Consider the following 6,233-nt stretch of genomic DNA (forward strand, 5'->3'; position numbering starts at 1 on the left):
TTTGATTGCAAAATGTCATTCTTATACTGGTTATCATTTTCGAAAGACCAAAAATCACACCACAGAAGCTGAAAAATTAACTGGAAAGCACACATGCACACACTCAATCACGTGTGCACACGTGATATATCCTCTCTGTTTCCCAGAAAGGGACATGTCTTGAGTGAGGACAGTGAATCGAGTTGTTGCAGAATTAGGTGCTATCTCACTATGGAGCAACAGTCCCATGATCTTTTGGGGACAGAGTGGAGAATTCATGCTTCACTTTGAGGTGAGGGTCTGGTCTGGGACTAGGGAGTTTGGCTTCTTTTGTGTCTTCTCTTCAACCTTTCCATTCCTAAACATTACCAAGAAAAAATCTCATACATCTATTCCTTTTTGCAGCTTTTTGTTTGATGCTGTGGAATGAGAAATTCACAAATTCTTGAGGACAATGGAGAAGCCATGGGACTGAGCCAGGTACTGGATGCTGATAAACAGGAGCAAGGGAGGAGGCACGCCCATCTATTCAGTGCTAGCCTGAGCCAAGGTGAGGAGGTGGATCTTTGTTTTCATGTAGGCTTCCTGTGTGTCTCTGAGCAGCCACACACCTCCTTGTTCATCATCCCCTTGGGGGATCTCTTTGGCCCTTCAGGGAGCAAAATCCGTGAAAAATTGCAGTGCTTATTGGAAGGCAAAACTTTATAAAGTCCCTTGGCTATTCCAGGTGAAAAACTTGGAGAATTACATGACTGAGTTTTGTGAATGAGGAGCTCAGAGCCATCTTTGGGTAGCATCTTCTCCAGGACAATTCTGGAGTCTGCCCCAGAGAGTTTCTGTATTTCGTTTTATTTGCTTACACCCAAGTCTGACTCTTACTCTGTATGACAGCATTATTTTCTGGTCTCCATTGTGGGACTCAGTGAAAGGACCTCTAAATCTGATTTATTTTACTTACATGGAAAGTCATCTTCAAGAAATATGGGTCTACCTGCAGCATGGGCTTGTGCATGAACACTAGGCGTTGTTCCATAGTTTGGAGGATGCTTCAATAAGCCAATAGACTCCAGGCTGAAATACTTAAATGCTACTGCCTCGCATTACACATTACCTCACAATTTAAATCTCTGCGCAGTCGGTGGAACTGTTTGTGTGTGTGGGAGATCAGTGCTCACTGAGATGGCATCTGAACTGTGGGAGACAGAAGCATTTCCCAGGTCCTGGCTGAACCAGAACACCTTGTCCTGCCCCAGGCTGGGGTGGTGTCTGGATGTGCGCCAACCTCCTCTGATATCCCCTGGAAGTAGCTTGGGCTTTCAGGAGTGGAGTGAGCTGTGTCACTATCCCCAGCATGGGTGAACTGAGACCCTGCAAGACACAGCTACTTCACAGCTTAGTCATGGCCAAAGGGAGTAATAAATAGGAATTACTTCTCACTGAGTTTTTCGTGTATACTCTAATGAAAAAAGAGTTGAGAAGTGAATTACAGCAATTCAGCACTGTAGGGGAAGTGTGTGCAGGCTGCTACCAAATTTCCTTACTTGCACCCATTAGGAATAAAAGAACAAGTCAAACACAATGGAAGAGATTTTTAATTTCTGATATTTGAGCTGTGCCAGCTTACTTCAAGGATGAATGGAAGCAACAATGTATTTTTTAAAGCTGAACCCTCTTCTGTTATCTTGTGTTCTGCTTTTTTTCTAAATGGAATATGCCCTCTGTACAATAACTGAACATACTCGTACAAAACGGAGGAAGTAATGATTTTATGAAATAATCTCATCTTTCAAAAATTCTTGCCCAACATCTAAGTTAAACTTTGAAGAAAAATGAATGAAACTGCTTTGCTATTCATTCCATGCAGAGAAGATAAATGTAGCACTTTCACAGCTATTTGTTTTTTTAATCTGGAGGTAAAGTTCTTTGTAGTAAGGATGTTATTTCCCCTAACACCCTTGCTTCTCAGATTGGAATTGACACTGAAATGATAAAATTGCTCGAATTCTTTCTGATCTTTTATATGTTTTTATGTCCCTACAAATACTTAAGTATGGTGACTCTCAGATGACATCCTCACTTTACCAATTTTGCATCTTCCACTCTGTTGTTATAGTTCAATTTGTTCAATTTTGAGAAGATAGGGAGATTGGAAGTTAGATTTTTTGAAGCACAAAGGACTTCTGAAGGATCTTCCTAGGATTGCCCCTAACTTAGACTCAAGTGCAAGTGTCCCATTCTGTAATGCATTATTTCCTTTTCAGTGCCATCCTCAAAAGCAATTACCACTTTTCACATAGTCTCTTAAAAGTTGCTGCTTAAATTAGCCAAGCAGAGTAAAAAGGAAGAATATTGACTGAAGATACCAACTAATTTCAGTTAGATGAATTTGGAGAGTTTTTGAGAAATACTGATAGATTGGACTATGAATGGACTGGACCAACAATGATAGGCTGGATTTGTAGGTAGGAAAATTACTACACAGAGGGCAGTCCCGCCCATATAACTTATCACATATATGATAATAAATGTTGGAACCAGCCACCCAAGGCAGTTTTGGCCTCAGTGGATCCAGGCTCAGTTCTTCATTCACTGTGGGCTGGTGTTTTTTATGACCTCAGGACAACTGCTCAGGGGTGGTCTGGCCCCAGAAGAGCAGCCCTGCCTGCCCTGGATGCCCATGCTTCTGCCAGAAGTCTACGCAGAGCTGCTGAAAAGCTGCAGCACAGCAGCATCAGGAGGGATTCTCCCTATCCTGCCCATGAGCCAGAGAGCAGAGAGCCCTGTGCTGAAGGATAGAACTGAGGGCACACAGAAAGTGTCGGGACCTCTGAGGCTCAACTTCCTACCTCAAGGCTCCAGCAGGAGCAACAGAGACCTTCAGTAAGAATAAACTGGCTCAAACATCTTAGAAATCTCTAATAAGCCTTCAGCTGGAGGACTCCAGGAGCTGTAGGAGACAGGTTTCAGATCCTTTCCTTTTTTGTCTCAGAGCAGCCCCAGTTCCCTCCCGTGCTTCTCGTGGTATATAGGTAGCACTGGGGTGCCAGGAAAATCACCAGTAGGGCTCTCCTTCAACACTGAATCTCAGGAAAGTTCAGGTGCCCATACTGTTCAGTGCTGGAGACAGGGACCCCAGTTCTAGCAAGTGAGGAATTTGATCCGTGAATCCCATTCCCTTCCTCAGCATTTCCCCCCTTATTTGTGCTAACTAGCTCCCTGCACAGCTACTTCCCCACTGCACAAGACCTACCACAAAGGTATCCCTCAGGTTGAAAAGATAGTCGCCTTCTGTGAAAATGCAATGAAAGGTAAGTTAAAATGTGGATGCATTTTGTTGTGCTGTAGAGTATCAATATTTTACTATCATTACAGGGCATGATAAAATGTTCTTTTGTTAAAACATGTGCTGGATTATCATGACCCTTACCTGAATACACAGTTTGAAAAGGCTCGGCAAAGGCAGAGTGTGTTTAAAAGTAGAATAAAAGCAAGTGATTATGAAGAGGAGGAGCAGAAATGACCGAGGCATGAGGCGTAATGAAGAGTGGTGCTAAAGTATCCCTTTGGCATTAACACATAGCTCACCGAGGACAACAAAAAGAAAACCTTAAACATCACGTGTTCTTTTTTCTTACAGCCTGGGGTGAAGGAGGCAATAATCAAAGAACCATATTGCTCCGATCGAGCCTTGGGGATTTCTGACACTCTGCAGGGAAAGAGGGGACACTTGTGAGGGTCTTTCTCGAGGTCTGAGTGACTCGATGGCCACATACAGCTCCGGTCACGGCGCACGGTCTCGGCGCAGGGGTAACCGAGAGCTCTGCCGCCGGCTGGAGGCAGCGCGGGGTGGGGGACCCGGCCCGATCCCTCGCGCTTCCCGTCGCCGCCGCCAGAGGATCCCGCCACCGCGGCAGGATGCGGTGAGGGCGGGATGGGGCTGGCGGGCGGGGAAGGGGCGGCGCGGCGCCGGACGGAGCCGCCGCTGCAGGGAAGCCACTCCCGGCCCCCTCCCCTGCCGCCCGGGGGTCTCCGCGGAGCAGGGCCGCCGAGAGCTGGGATGCGGAGCTGGACCTGCGCTCGCCATTTCTCTTCGAAAATCGCCGCCGGGGTGTCTCTCCTCCGGGTCTTTTCTGCCACCTAGCATTTGGCTCACTCCTGCCGCCCACCCGGGCGGTGGCAGAGGCACGGCAGCCCCAAGCCGCCCCCTCCCGCTGCCGGCAAAGCGAACTCCCCCGGCCCGGGAGAGCTCGGACCCTTCTCCGATGCTGCGGCGTCGCTCCAGCTGTTCGCGCTGCTGGGCTCCGAGGCCGGGCTAAGCTTTTATTTATTCAAATTGAGTGTGTGTGTGCATACACACATTTTTCTATATGGCCAGTGCAGGGGAGACCGCTCCTTGCGTGACGGGCGCTTCCCGTCCTTGCTTTCCAAACGCGCGGGCGCTGCGAGCTGGAACGTGGGAACCGCGACCTCGGAGCCCCAAATGGTGTTTGCATAATCAGCAGCCTTAAGGAAACCTTCAAGTGCCTGCAAGCTGTCGCCGAGCGGCGGTGCCGGAGCCCCGTGCCGCCGGGACTCACCGGCGCCTGCGGGACTTTCTCGGGTCGCTGAGAGACGGCCGCTCCCCTGTTGGCCCCATCCCCGCTCCCGCCCGCCCCACAGCGCCCGTGTTCCCGCAAACTTCACATCAGCCCATCGGGGTGCTGCTTGACTGTCAGCATAGCTATTCCTGGTGAAATCCAGGCAACCCGCAAGCTTTCGCCGTCCGTTCCCTTCCTCATTTTCTCAGGTCAGCAGGCGGCCTGGATTCCACCCGCATTTCTCTGCAGGTGGCGGAAAAGAGCACAAGCCTTCTAACAAGTCATTATCAGCAAGTCACGGTAACTGCAATTAGCCAAAGTAAACACGAAAGAACTGCGGTATAATCTAGTAAAGAGGCGCTTGGGGTGGATATAAAAAAACCAACAAAACCCGAAAGATTGAAAAAAAACCCCTAAAGTGAATAACTGAGAATTAATTCCCTGGCTCACAACGGATTTTCCTTAAGCTGGGTCGTTCCTTCAAAAATTAACATCGGGAACAGAACTCCCTACAGCCAACTCTTCTAGGCATCATGTAGGAGTAATTCTAAAAGCAAGATTGCATCTTCCAGCAGAATTTTTTTAATGTAATGTCACAATTAAAAACGACTCCCCCAGAGCATGGAAATTATGTCTAAGGGAAAAGGAAACAGATTTATATTCCCAAGATTTCTAATTACAGGAAAGCGGTGACTCGCTGTACCTCTGCCAGAGTTTTTTGTTTTCAAATTACCACTATGTAAGTGAAATTTTGTCATTTCCCATTTTGAAAACAAAGGGGAATATTCCAATTACCCTGATGCCCAGGGCAAAGCTCCACACACCTGAAGAGAATTGAAGTCCCTAAAAATCACATCTGTGCTGTTCCTAGTGTAGTAGAAAGACAAAAGTTATCCAAACCCAAACTGTTTTTGCCCTGAATACACTTGACTGTTGTCTCATTTCCGAGTTCTCACAGCAGAAAAACCTGATTTACTCTAAAGTTCACAATATACACAGAAGTCCATGTAAACTGGTCTACAGGATCGTGTAGACCTCTTCTACGAGGATACATTTTTCTGGCATACCTTGTGCATATAAATGTGTATCCATGCATTCGTACAGTGCATGCAAACTTCTGCATACATCCCCCTAGATACAGAAGCATATAGAAACACACTGCGTTGCGTTTGTCTATCTGTCCGTGTAAGTAGCCGCATCGATTACATAGATCTGCGCCTGTGTGTACATCGGGATGCCCGCCGCTCCGATCACCCCGAGACCAGCGCCCGATCCCTCTCCCTCCGTCTGAAGAGAGCATCTCCAGTTCCGGGCGGTGGGGGGGCTTTCGGCAAGTGATTGCGGGCTTTGGGCGTGAAGGCATCCCGCAAAACAGCGGGGAGATCCTTGCACCGGCCGCCCCTTCTGGGGCATCGGGCTGGTGATGTCGGGGAGAAGTCCCGGCTGCTGGCTGACTGCGGCTGCCGGGTTTGCTGCTCCCCCTCTCTTGTGTGCGTGTGTGTGCGCCCGCTGGGGCGGGGGCAGGGTTCACTTCCCGGCTCCTCCAGTTGCCGGCGAGGCGGGTACCTGTTGGGCAGGGAGCGGGGACGAGGTGCTCTCCGATGCGGGGCGGTCCCCGGCAGCGCTCCGGTGCCGCGCTGCGGGGCTGGCTGCGGGCAGGCGCTCCGCGGGGGGGGG

Source organism: Corvus kubaryi, unplaced genomic scaffold, assembly GCF_017639235.1.
Source record: "Corvus kubaryi isolate FWS band 111438036 unplaced genomic scaffold, C.kubaryi_AGA036_p1.0 133, whole genome shotgun sequence".
NCBI lineage: Eukaryota > Metazoa > Chordata > Aves > Passeriformes > Corvidae > Corvus > Corvus kubaryi.